We start from the raw sequence: 14,627 nt of genomic DNA, 5'->3' as shown, positions 1-14,627 counted from the left end.
GTTTTTACAACCCCTCTTTGGCACTGCTGCTCGGCCGCTGTTGTAGCAGGAGCAGGTAGTTGCTGTTATGTGATTCATCAGGATGCATTTGGATGTCAGCTGCAAAACATGACGTGACTGGCCCCTTCAGCCAGCGGCCAGGCTTTCCCACGCTTGGGTCTCACCAGCGGGCAGCACCCTTTTTCGGTAGCACGGGCAAATACAGGGGGTCCTCTATTGCTCTGTGAGTCACATGCCTGATCCGCAGTGAGACAAAGGGACGAGGAAAGGAACAGGGCTTCCTGGTAATTGTGTTTTTCATGGTTCTCTTCACTGATCCGGTAACAACATAATCATAGAAATTAGAGACAGAAAAGCTCTGCTGGGGCATTGTGTTAACACTCTGCCAGTTACAGATTGCGATCTACCAAGCTGTGGCAGGTAAGCCATCACCTCCTCAGTTGTGCTCCACCCAGGGAGAAAAAAAAACATATGAAAAGAGAAAAAAAATTTTGAAAAAAAGCTGAGCTGTGACATTGCCATCACTTATTATGGGTGCAGAGGCCTTCATCATATCGACTCTGAGCTGCACAATCCCCATGGTGGGATGTGGGCTCGTTTTTAGCCAAGCAGAATGGAAGCAATTATGGATTTTGCCAGCTCTATTCAAAGAGGAGAAATACTGGAGTGCTGTGGAGCTGACAGAGAAGGCAAACGCTGCACAGCCCCAGAGCCATGATGACGACAACCCTCTGCCACGTTTCAAAGCTGTCAAAGGTTCAGGCAAAGGGATGGGCCTCGCCTGGAGTTAAAGAAAAGGAGTAGGACAGAGTATGAAGGATGTTTTATGGGTAACAAATGTCTGAGGTAAGGTAAGTCACTTGGGTAAACAACCATGTGCTGAGGCAAACTTCTTAGTTTGGAGATGGTAACCAGGGAGCTGAGATGTTGAATAGCAAAAGGTAACCCTCTCCGAGGTAACTAACCTATTTCCACAGTGGGAATGCCCTACCTATCACTTTTCCCTGGTTTTTAATGAGAGAATTATCCAAGTCATGTCTTTAAAATAGTATGGCTTTTTTTTTTTTCTTACTGTACTGACTATGGGTGCCCAAAGCTGCTGCCTGGGATCACTTTGTGAGCGTATGTTCAGCGATGGATTGCCACAGCCTTTGAACCAGAGATGTGATTGTCCCTGCTTTTGTTGTGAGTGCTCCAGGAAGTATGTAGCACTGAGATGCTAATACACTGCATGAGTTGGGCTACATTATTTGTCCTCTTACAGCATGTTCTTTCTTTTCTTTTTTTTTTAGTAAGAATTTGTCACAATAACTATGTTCCAGTCATTTGCCAACATTGGGAAGAAAACATTCCTACCACCTGAAAAAAAACCAGCCCAGAAACCTAAAAAAAAACCCCAACACTGAAAGTTCATCAGTTTGCAAATAACTCTGGCAAATCATGGCTGTACTAGACCTCGGGGAGGGGAACGGGCATTACTGATGCACTTGAGCACGTGTCATTCCTCATCTCTCCACATAAAAATTAACAGTAAAAGGGAAAAAATTGGTACCAGCCAGGCAACACACCAAAACTGCAATGGCATTCTGCCATGGAAAGGTACAAAAGTGAAATGGGCGCTGAGAGAACAGGCCATGGTACCGAGAGCTGAAACAGGGAGTGGCACCAGTGGCCCTGGGGAAGGAGGAAAGCAGGAGGAAGGAGAGGGGTTTGGCAGGACAGAGCCTGGATACCACCAAGTTCGTCCATGACCAAAGCGTTTTCTGTCGCAATCTGCAGCGACAGCTGAAGGGAGAAATTCCTTCCCTTCTTGGAGTGATGTTTCATTAAATGGTTTCTCAAGATCTGACATCCCATCCCCATGCATCAGCGTCACCATAACCACAATTTCCACCATGCAAACCTCAGATGTGCCAGGCAGCACCACAGTCTCAAGGTGGCCCTGGGACCCAGCTGAGGGCAGGGGGGACGCAACTCCCAGGGCAGCACTGGGGCTCACACGGGGCAGGGCTTTATCACACTGTACTGAAATGATGCCAACTCCAGGGGAATGTGGTGTGGATTTAACCCAAACAACATAACCCAAAAGTAACTCAGGTCAGTTCATGGCTGATACCTCCATGAAGTAAGCCGACATGGTGGGAAAGAAGAGTTTGAAAGGGTGAGTTTTGTCATCTGGCTAGCAACTGTTTTAATCCAGCATAATGAGTTTAATTTTTAGTGAAGTTACGCAGCTGCATCTGCAGTGTTGGGAGAGAAGGGAGACTTCGCCCCAGGAGAACTGCCAGCTGTAAAATGTAGCCAAGGCATAAAGATGAACATTGAGCAGCTTCAACGTAAGCATGGACAGACGGTCCGTCTCCAAGTGAAGCCAGAAGAGCTGTGCTTGAAACACCTGAATTTTAAGTCATGATCCTGTGTGAGAGTATCCTTGCTCACTGCCCTGACTCACACATAGCAAATGCCACTGTCATTTAAAAAAGAGTAAAAACCGGTGACTTATGTCGATGAATACGTATGACTACATATAGCAAATAACATCTCTGGCAAACAGATACTGAGTATTGATCTGAAAGGCTCTGTGAAGTCCTCTTTGGTATTGCTAACCTAATGATTCAGCTGACTGCCAGAGTTCTCCTTGTGTTTACATCTTTCCTGGCAAGAGCATCATGACAACTGCAGCCTGTCTGCAAGAATGCGCATGGACCTGGGAACGCAGCCATACGTTAGCAAACCGTGCTGCACTCCACGTGTTTCTCATCCTTCGCTTAACAGCCTTGTGCTTGTATACTAAAGGGGGGGTGGGGGCGGGGAGGAGGAAGGTACTTGTGTGCAGTGCCACGTTTCATTGCGACGGTCCACACTGATCATGTTCTCTCAGGCAATATTTCGGGTCGGAAGCAGCCCACCCTCTGTATTTTGTCCTCTCTAAGCTGAAATATTTCTTAGTAGAAGATGGGGAATAAAATCAGAAAACCAAGCCAAAACAAAGAAAACATTTTGAAGTACACATAGTTTGCCATTAAAGTGTAATCCAAACAGATTTTGTTTGTCAGCAGTTGTATGAGCCAATATTATAATATTCCGAAATTCCTTTTAACTGGAAATATTTTCATGTCAAGTTGCACGTGTCAGTTTAACAGTAATGGTCCACAGCCTTCCCAAGTGTCAAGCAAGCACAACACTGGTGCTGCTGCAGTACCTCTGCCACCTGCATTAGCCATAGCTGCCACTGCCAGGGTCTGTTGGCTGCGGTGCCACTGTCTGGGAACCTTCTCTCATGGCACGTCCCTCATTCCTGTGTGGTAAGACGACACTGAGCTGTAGGAGCCACGTGCTTTCTCCTTTACCTCGCTGTGATCCCAAGCCAGAAATCCCACCAGAGCAGGGTGAACAAATCTCCTTAAACATCAATAATTACATTCATTTGGGACAGAGGCTTGGCTTTTAATGCATCCAGCTTTTGTTCAAATAACTTTACACCTCAGCTATCTCACTCTCTCTGATTTTTCAGTAGGCAACACAAAACTCTGCTCCTGCACCTCTGGACTTTCAGCATTGTAACTGGGAGCAAAACTTGGATCTGTTTTTTTCCTTCTTCTCTCGAAAGGTCACAGAAACATGAAACTGCAGCAGTCTAATTCTTCTCTGTGTCACATTTGTGTAAGCCCAGGGGGCAACATGGCAATGGTATTTTTAATTCCTTCCCCCCGACCTCGCCTTTTCAATACACAGTCCTCAGCACATCTGGTGACAGCTCACACAGTAACGCACTTACTCTCACATCTCCTTCTAAGAAGTTGCTTCTGATGCACACTGACAGCACCTGAACGGGCCCCGGCCACTGCGGTGCACACGTGATAAGCAGGGGGGAGAGCGGGGTGGGAATGGGGGCACACCACAAGGCTTGGCCTCATCACGGGTTTTCAGGTCCCGGTGCTGCAGTCTCACTCCACAGTCCTGGGCACATGCATGCATGTTATTGTTAAGCTGTAAGTACCATAAGAAAGTATTGAGTGTTATTTAATACACCTATTAGTGTGCCTCCGAAGCCCTGACCAGAGAAACTGTGTTATGCTGGGCTGAGCACTGTGCAAATATTGATGGTTTCTGTCTTGCAGTGTTTACAGTCCACGAAGGAGCACCACGCCGGGGCTCTTTGCTACTGTTTTGTTATTTGTCTTTGGAAATTAATTGTGTGATTTAATGCGTCATAAATGAGCATGTCCTTTCTTTTGTGACTACCGGGAGAGCGATTACTATACAAAGAGCTGTGAAGGCAAAGTCCTATTCCTGCACCTGCAGGCTTTATCATCCTGACCAGGAGTCAGTCTTTCAATACAAACCCAAAATCCAGTACTTTTTCTGAAGCTGTAATACACGACAATAATAAAAGATCTCATGGTTCCCAGACTCTTGCCAGGTAACAAGGATTCAGCGTGAGCAGGGCAAGGCATCACTTTGCTGATCCTGAGTAGGGACACACTGTCAGGTAAAGTCGCTCTAAACTTTAATGGAAGAGGCTGTTCCCAAAGCCACCCCACTGATAAGACACAGATATGTGGTAATGGCCGTGGAGAAATCCACAGCAGGAACCAGGTAAGTTAACACTACCACATGTATACAGCATTAGCAGATGCTATAGGAATGGTTTTTGGCCTGACACCAAGCATGCAAGGCGGCTGGAGGCGTCTTGCTGAGGGTGACAGTGTCTGGAAAGGAAATGACAGTTTCTACAGCTGTGAGTGTCGGCGCTGGCAGGCAGCCCGGCTATACCCTTCCTCCAGGTGAGGATAATACCTCTGCAAGGGAGTCGGGAGCTGCGCTGCCCCTCTGAGTACGACCAGGCGCCGCTGCCATCCATCATGCAAGCGTAACTCCTTCAGAGTGCAGAGGCAAAGTTGCAAAAGACTTGTTATTCCTCAGGGTGCTCTGAAGATTTATGTACTGTCACCTACCAGGGAGGTGGGAGATGTTTACTGGTCTCCTCTGTCAGCTGAGCTCAGGGAGCAGTAATGTGATTACAACACTTGCGTGCTGAGGAACACCTTCTGGCTCCTCATATCTCCTCGCCTGATCTCCAGGACAGCTCACTGGTGTTAACAACAACAAAAAAACCAACCCACAAACCAAAACACCACCCAGATTCAAACGATCTATCTGATGTCTGGGTCCAGAGGCATCTCTAGTATTCCCCTTTTCCTCTGCCACTGCAGCCCTCATTTTCATAAATTTTATCAGTTCTTCCCACAAGAAGAGAAGAGAGGCTGAGGAGTTTCACAAGCAGCCAAGATTATACCTACTAATATGGGAGTGTACGTGGAAGGATGGCTTCACACCACCACCACATTGCTTGCCACAGCTCTTTGACGAGAGCCAGAAACCAAGATTTAAGCTCTCAGCCTCTCCCAGCTCTCACCGTGCCCCGAACAGGGAAGCTTGTATCTTTTTATTGCTGTCCCCACCGCCATACACACAATGACTCGGGGCTGCCGCCAGCACTTCTGTCCACACTGTGCAAACACCGCTGTGCCCTTTCTCCGCGCGGAGTAGTAATAGTGCAGCCCTTGTTCCCTGCTCCCAGGAATGACGGCATGGGCACCCAGCGGCAACTACAGACGCTGTCCCAAGGTCTGGTTAATGTTTCAGTGCTTGCCCACCACAGGTTGCACTTTGAGCCATATACAGCACAATATTGGTGATCCTGGGGTTTATAGGCTTGTTTTCACCGGCTGGTTGGGTGCCTTCTCTTTTTGAAGAGGAGCTTGTCACCAGAAATCTCTCATCATGTCAAAGCACCTATCTCCACCCACACCAGGAAAAACCGGTAAGCGCTCTGCCATCAGCGTAACCTTGATTTCACCAGACTTTGAGGGGGGGGGAGGTTTGCACGTGAGAAAAGGCTGCGGCACCGCCGGACACCCTGTGAATAGCCAACGGGGCAAAGTTCTTGTTTTCTTTGTAGTGAAAAAGTTCAGGGCCGGATTTTGATTATCACAAGGAGTAGTAAAGTACACAGAGCAGAGATCGCGCATTGGGTAAGAATTATCACCGAGGTGAAAAAACCAAATAGAAACAGCAAAACAAACTCATGCCCAGCTGAGGCAGTTGCCCCACATTCTGGTGTGGACAGCCCTGTACCTGCGCAGCACATGTGGCTTCAGGAAAGATGCTGTGCTCTGCTCTGGGTGCAGTGTAGCCTCCCCTGGCACAGCACGGCACTGTGGCATGGCTGCCAGGGGAGTCCTGCCAGGGCGGCTGGGCAATGGAGGGCTTACGCTGCCCTTTTGACAGCTTTCTTCAACATGCAAAATAAACTAAATCAGGTGAAGTATCAAAGTCCAGTGTCATGTCACTTGGCTTGCACACACACACACATATACACACACACAAAAAAAAAAAGCACAAGGAGAGGATCATGGGATCTCTGTTTTTATTTTTTAGCAAGATCTGCTGCCCTAAATCCAGTTTAGGATGTAAATGCAGTGATGGATGTAATCCCACACTACACCCAACCTGCCTCTTTACAAGGGTTTGAATATTCTTTTACAAGTCTGGGAAAGAGGAAAATTCACAATTTACACAAAATTGAAGTCCTGCCTGACAGCTCCCCAGCTGTGGGCTGTGCCCCCGCTGTGTTGTTGCTTTGGTCAGGCTCGGGCACAACCTCAGCTCCCTTCAAGGTTCCCAAAGAAACTGTTTCGCCCCTCACCATTCACCCACCCCCATGCAAATATCCCCCAACTGACAAAAATCACGGGGATTTAGAAGCAAAACATGAACGTTGCAGTCACTGTGGCTCTTTGGAGGAAAATGCAGCCAAAGGACCCAGCTTGCAGACTCTGCTTGTAAATGCCACCGGCAAACATGAGAAGAGCTCTGGAAAAATCTCACCACTCCAGGCTTGCACAATTGGGCTGCAAGCATCGAGGGGAAGAAGCCATGGGAACTGGCAGCGGGGTGGGTGACACAGGCGAGCATCAGGACTGCCAAACTTTTCAGCTGTAATCCAAAAACAGAGTGTTGCAAGTCATCTCCCCCCAGCCCCTTTCCCTTCCCCACCCCCCCCCCCCCCAGCCCTGAAAAATATTCCCTCTCCTAGAAATTTGCATAAGCCTGTGTACATTTCCTGCAGTCCTTGGGCAACAGATAGAGCTGTGGTTCAACAATTTATGGGATCAAAGGCAGATTACGATCCTATCACCGGAACAGTTAAGTTTTTACACGTGGCCTTTTTAGATAGCATTTCTTAAAGATCAAATTCCGCCGTATCCCAGGGAAGTGAGTTTAGGCAAACCACATTGCTGCGGAGCAGGAAGGAATATTTATTCTTTTCCTTATGCATAATCAATAGGTTTGTTAGGGCTTTCTCAAAACCTGTAGCTCTCATCCCGTACCCAACCAGTGCTGACTGGCTGCAGTTTAAAATCCCCAAGGTGGGTTTGCCGGGCTGCCTTGCAGCAGGGGATTTCCTAAGGCAGGAAGCGCAGGGAGGGAGGCTCAGCCAGCTCTTCCTTCCATGGCAGAAAGGAACCAGGCACCGAGGGCCTGGCTGCGGCTTTTACAAGGGCCTTGCATGCGATTTCCCCCTTCTCCGTTCAGGCCTCTGGCAGCTGGAGAGGAAGCGGCCTGTAATTAGCCCCAGGTGGAGGGAGCAGCTCCAGCTCTGCAATGGCGGCTCCCCACACCCTGTGAAGGAGCCCACAGGCGTTGGGGAAGGCATCCAGGGCAGCCTGCTTCAGCTCAGACTGGCTAGGAAATGTGGAAGAGCGCTGGGGAAAGGCGAGGATCAAATACAAAGCTTTGGGGAAGTAGAGGATCTGAAGCGAAACTCCCTCTGAGTTCAACAAGCATCATGGAGTGGCAGGGTCCCACCGCCAACAAATCGCTTCTGCCAGACCGAGAGAGTCTGGCTAATGCAGGCATCAGCTGGTCCGTGTTTCCCTCCTTGCTCTTCTGACCCTGTGGAAGGAAACCTGAGCTTCTGTATCACTGCATTTAAAAGGAGAGGAAATGAAACTTATCACAGCAGAAATACCTGTTGCTTATCAGTGTAAATAGGAGGGAAAATTATTTCCCCCCACCCCACTTCAACCTCTAAGTGTGCTGCTTATTTGAGTTGCCACATCAGAGGAAGCTCCATGAGCAGTGCTGGCAGTGGGCATGCTCCCCAGCCCAACCTCGCGTGCTGCACCCCTTGTGATCACTGGCACCCTACTGCACCACTTCCACCTCTCCAGCTTCACATTGGAGTAAAGCAGCAAGATGTTGCAGGACTGAGTTGGGAACTCTCCCATGCAGACCTGTGTACCCACATCCCCACCACTTCCTCCTAGGGTCCAAAAAGACAGTAAGGGGATGACACTTCCTCTTCAGAAGGGGACCAGGACACTCCCACCCCCCAAGTGTCACAGATGGCAGTAGGAGAGAAGTAAGACAAAGTGTCTGTCGAAGACACATTTATTATTTTACTGATCAGGCAATGAAGGAGGCTTTCTGCATCTGAGCAGCCATCCACAGCCTCCAGAAACTCAGGGACAGCCCCAGGGCCAGGGCGGCTGGCAAAGACCCAGCAGACAAGAAGATGAAGTTGGCTGAAGCTCCTTGTGGCTGGACAGAGGGATCAGGGGGTCAAGGAGGACTGGTTTGGTAGAGGAAGGGAGGTGGAGGGTCTGTAGGCTTTGCAACAGACAGTATTTGCTTTGCAGATGTAAATCCATAAACTAAAAGGAGATGTTTACAGGGTTTTTTTTCCCTATGTAATACCAGCTAAAGGAAGAAAGACTTTTGAGGAAGCCCTTGGAGAAAGTTGGCAGCACATCACTGGAAATACCTTGGCTGACTGCAAGCCAGCTGAATTTAACATGAAGAATGAGTTACAGCAGCAACTGCCTAAGTAGTGTTTAATACGATAACCTGAGCTAACCTTTTAGTCAAGGTTGGCAGAGGAATGTCTGCTTCACACCTCACCTGGTGGGACATCCACCTGGGGAAGGCCCGTAGCAGTAGAGCCAAGGGACTGTATGCTGAAACCAGAAATGCCACCAACTCAAAACTAAAAACAATCCCTCTGTTTTTAAAAACACACGCTGGATTTTATTACTAATTGCTTCTCTCTCTGGCTCGCCCCTGTCACATTACAGAAAGCAGAAGTTAGAAATTAACCGAGCTGTCTACCAGGGGAAGATGTGCTTTCCTCTCATGAACAGAAGTTGATTTGTTTGCATCAGAGCAAGATTTGTTGTTGTGGTTAGTTTAGTGGGGTAGCAAGGATCACATGACTTCCAAAACAGTACAAAACTAGTCAAAATAATCCCTAATCTAGTTAAATAGCCTATGCATGATATTCTTAAGTAAGCACTCTGAAGTCAAACAGGGAGAGAGATGATAGAGGGAGAGTTCAAACAAGGCATCAGACTAGAAGTGCAAAAGAAAAGGAGATCAGAACATTGTAGGCTAGAAAAGGAAGTGAAATTACAGGCTCTGGCAAAACTGCTGGATGCTTGCTCAGGAAAATTACAGAACTGTTGTGATCCTTACCATCAGTTTTGTGTCTGCTATCCAGAACAATTTCCAAGGTAAGCTACACAAACTTCTAAAAGCAAGCTGGAGAACATCATATTCTTCCCATAGTCAGTCAAATGATTTGGGTTTTTTACATATATATATATATATATATATATAAAAATACCAGGACCATATATATACATATACGGTGTCCTTACTAGAATATATATATGTGCAAATATATATATATATATGTAAAATCTATCAATGACTTGTAAATTACAATCAAGGTTGTCTTTTCATCAACATCTCCTAAAGGAGAGGTCAAAAAGCCAAAAGCCCACAGCCAAGCACTAAAATCTATTCAACAGGAAAAAAATAAAATTGCCCCTGCAAAAGACCTAGGACACTAGAGGGAAAGTTGTGATAGGAAAGAATTCTCACTTTTATACTGAAGCTAGATAGGACCCATCAGTTAAAGAAACGGAAGGTTTTGTCCTTAACATATGCTGTGTGGTCCTAAGTGTTTGTTTGTAGAGGAGGAAGCAGCAGCAAGCTTGAAATGTAATGACACATCATTTCCTGAAGAGCTATTAGAATGCAGGGAGTTCAGAGGTGAGACTGAACATTTTCTGTATATTTATTAAATACTATACTGGTAAAACTTAGAGGTCTCACAATTGGGAACTGTTTCCTTACTACTGATAAAAATGAATATTCTCAAAAAGAAGCTGAGCTCTGCCAGCCTGTGAAATGTCACTGATGGAAGAGCTCCAGGACCAGCTGCCAGGGCACTATTTCCCCAGCAGCATGTCAATGCAGAAAAGAGGGAACAACTCAGAGTAGCCACACAAAGATAAATACCTACTGCAGAACCCACAGCATGGGGATTGACCTGCTCTCGCTGCAGTCAGGCTGATCTTCCATCATCAGCTGAATCATTTGACAAAAAAAAGGCTCACAACAAAAAAAACACATGCAGGGTTTATATATGCCTGAACAAGGCTTCTTTGCTGCGAGAGGGTCACTTTGTTAACACACCTACAGAGAGGGCTCATTGCCCATGGCAGGCACTGGCTAGGCTGCAGTTAAAGAAAGCCGCTACAGCCCTGGTCTGTGGTCCCAGAGTTGTCCAAGAATAGGCAGGTAGGTTGGCCAAAGTTAGGTAGTTGTTAGCTGCTCTCATTCAACTTGCCTTTGCAAGCTGCAGCCTGCCTCCCCCACACGGTTAAGACACTAATTCAAAGCTCTGCTACCTGTGTGCATCTTTACAAGTTTATTACACGTTGGTGTAAGCGGCTGAAAGATCTACACTTTGTCAGTGGAAGCACATGGAATTTGGCAGAAACCCTGCTATCCCATGGAGCGGGGATGAGCTGGGAGGCAGATGTGACTTACTCATGTCTGCATCAGCTTCAGGAACCGTGATTCATATTACACAGCAAGGCAGCATCGCAGGGCTACAAAGGGCTGTGCTGGTAGCTGCCCTAGTCTGCAAGCCTCTAACAAGACTTCTGATACTTGGCTAGCTTTAGTCCCAGACCCTGTATCTCAGAGCTGAAGGCCTTGAAAAACTTCAGAAAGAAAAGGGAGTATTAAGGCAAGTAATGCCAGTTTCAGGGGGAAAGGTGAGCAAAACACCATGGCTAAATGCCAAGGCTTTGAGCTGTCAGCAGGAACGCACACAAAATTTAGGTGGAGAAAGTAGTCTGTTTTGACTTTCTACTATAGCTAGCACCACTTTACATGTTTTTCTGCGTGTGCAGAGCTCCTGGCACTCATTGTCATCACAGGGACCAGAATAGACACCGAACCACATACAGCACACATGGATGCAATGTCTGGAACAGCAACAGCTTTAAGTGATGTTTTGCTAGAGAATGGCAAATCTTATCTCCTCTCTTTCAGTCCCAACATGGGAGAAGAACCCGCTGAACCAGTGAAACAGGATAGAGACTAACTACCACGAGAACTGGTGAACAAGAGACCTAAAACAAGTAATGTCCTGAAAAGTGAACATGCCCTGTACTCCTGCCAGTAATCTCCATTTGGCAAAAGCCAGCAGGGAAGTTGACAACTGCAAGATGCCAAGAAGAGGAAGAAAAAAAAGAAAACCCAAACGAGCTTTAAAAGAATTACGAGGTACTCCAGGAATAGATTTTAAGCATTAACAGAAAAACTGCATCAAGTGCTGTGAGGAAAAAGATGAAAGGAAAGAGACTCTGACAGGCAGCACACAGTTAACTGCAAATGGCCTAAATACCACAGGTATAAAAGTGACACTTAACAGGGTCATGGTGCACCTGGGCTTCCAGCTGCACTGCACTTTGTGCTGGATGGGCTTCCCGCTGCAGGCTTTCCTCCAATGGGGAAACGGTGATCATTCCCCACCACCACCCATACCCTCTCTCAGGTTTCTCCTTACTTTCTCAAATCACCCCTTTTCCAGTGAGGTTATTGCCTGCACTCCTCTGCCCAGGGCAGCATCACCTCTCCTGCCCTGGAGCTCACAGACCAGCTGCGCTGCCCTCTTAAAGTGAGTTCAAAGTGACTTATCCCAGCTTCCTGTTCTCTCTCTGCCTCTTCCCTCCCCCATAGCATAAGGCCAGCTGTTACAGCTTCAACGGTTTTATAGACATGTACATTGACCTCATGGCAGAAGCCGAAAGACAAGTGGGATACCACAAGTCCACTCCCCCAGCCCCAACCCACCGCCAAAACAGGCAGCAAGACACCATCCCCCCTGTGCACGCAGGCGGTGACGCCAGTCTTAATATTCCCACCCTATTGTAATTATTTTTGCTCTGTGCAGAGATTTATCACATGCAGCTGCCACAAGTTGTTTACAAGACACAAAAGCCATGAAAACAAGGTTGACAAAGTCTCTGTGTGAGCTGTTTTCCCCAGTGTAGATGTGTCATACCTCTTAGCTCACGTGCTGGCTGGCTGCATGGTCACCAGCGATCCCCCCCCCGCCTTCATCTCCGGAGTCAGTCCAAGTGTGTGCTTTCAATGAGTCAATTTTTGACACAGCTGCCTTGCTACTGGGTTTATTACTACTGCAAGAACAGCAAAACTCTCTGTCTCTTTATTTCCTTGTACTGCGTTTTTCCCACCCTCTTTCTTACTCCATGGTACAATGCTACAGAAATACTTCTCCTTTGCTGTACTAGGGATGAGTGGCCATCGCATGAAGCCTTTGCTTTGCTACTGGGACTCCTGCTCCACTCTGGATCTGAGCTCCACCTGATTGCCCTCTATCTACCTACCTTTAAAAAGTTTATCTAGACATCCAAGTTTCTGTTCTGAAAGAATAGGTTCAGGCAAACTTCCACTAGCCTGCACCAAAACTCTGTTAGATTACAGGAAAGGAGAAACTCCTTTTATATTATGGTGGGTACTTAGCAAGAGTCATTTTCTTCTTTAAAGTTAAGTAACACCTCAGGGTAGGGAAAAGCTTTTACATAGTGCACCAGGTGCTCGTCAGCCAAAGGGGTTTGACTTATGACTACAGCTGAACTTCTAGGTCTAACTTTAATACAAGTAATAATTAAAAAAAAAAAAGATAAAAAAAGACAGCCTCAAGCAAAAGTGGTCACAAGGAAAGTCTCCAGGCTAAGTCAGTCAGCAAAATGGAAATGCAGTGCTCATCACATGGGCAGGCCCTTTGGTGCTGCTACGGTAATCCATTTTGTGGGGCATAATGGTAAATGAAAACAGCAGCGAGACCACAGGCTTTTACTTTCAATGAAAACTGTTAACCCAAATGGCAACACCTTTCTTCCCCATCCTATTTTCATTTTCAGTACTGCAGCTGTTCTACTGGATTTACAGAACTTGTCAGCTCAGCCAGCAAAACTCATTTTTTTTTTCCTGAACTTGCTGACATTTTTTTATTCTAAAGGGCGGAGTAATGAAGAGTAAAGATCTTGGAGAATGCCCTTTAATGATCCCAGTTCCCTGTTTTTTCTCTACCCCACAGCACACCAGCAACCTGCCCCATAAAAAAAAAAAAAAAAAAAAGAAGAAAGTCATATATTTGCATGAGGTTCTTTTTTGTCAGCGCTTGACATAAGTTCCTTCCTGCATGTGGAAAAGAAAACATCTTTACAAAAGATGACTCTCCTCTTTGGGTGTCTAGCATCCCTTGAGAACAACCATCTACGCCCCAAAAGGATACCTATTGACCAACTTTTCCCTCAACATTGACTTCACAGTTACACAAAAGTGTACATTCATTTTACAATTACTCATTAAAAAAAAACCTGAACAACTAAAAACCCCAAACCCATACATGGGTATCCTAGGAAAAATATCCTGTAAGTATAAAGTACAGTGTGTCCTAAGAGACAAAACACAAGGCTCCTTCTGGATTCACATGCTATTCCGTGAAGATAAAGTATACAGCTATGTTCAGAATTGTTCTCTCTAGCTTTAATATAAAGTATTTTCTAAAAATTCATGTTTTCATACACTCTATTAGGATGACACCATGTTATTGGAGCTGACATAGACATGAGCAAGCCAGTATTTACTATTTGCCTTTTTAAGAAATAAAAATGAAGTCATTAAAGGTTAAAGAAAAGCAGAAGTTCAGCAGGATTCCAAAGAGTACTCCAGACAGTACTTCTGACACTGTTCTGACACTAAAAGATAGAGGTCACAGCAAAACAAAACACATACACAGTGCAGACAGACTATTGCAGTCTTTTACCCATAATGACATCCTTAAATTTATCAGCTCTCCTGCTCCACAAGGCCTTCACCCAGGCTCCCAGACAACTGGCTTGTTTTTAAGGATTATCTGGAACTGATTCTTTCCCCTAGAGGTCTCTTACTTCATTGTTGTTGGGAGGATAAGGGTGGGTGACTGACATTCAAGTCAGTTGAAATGTGAGCTGCAAGTCTTCACATTTCTCAGGAACAAGTCATTTTGATAGCAAAGTCCTCTTCTGAAAGGTAACTTAGAATCCATTGTCCAGAATACACCCCCATACAACAGTGATCTCTCCTAACTTTTAGTCAACCACCTGTTTAAGTATCTCACCAAGACCTGGCTTCTGGAACTCAGGTTTCAAAGAATACATTTCAGTCTAATAGAATTACCGAGTCAAAACCTC

Source organism: Gallinula chloropus, assembly GCF_964237585.1.
Source record: "Gallinula chloropus genome assembly, chromosome: 2".
Classification (NCBI taxonomy): domain Eukaryota; kingdom Metazoa; phylum Chordata; class Aves; order Gruiformes; family Rallidae; genus Gallinula; species Gallinula chloropus.
The sequence above is the reverse complement of the archived record's forward strand: the minus strand, read 5'-3'. Positions refer to the sequence as shown.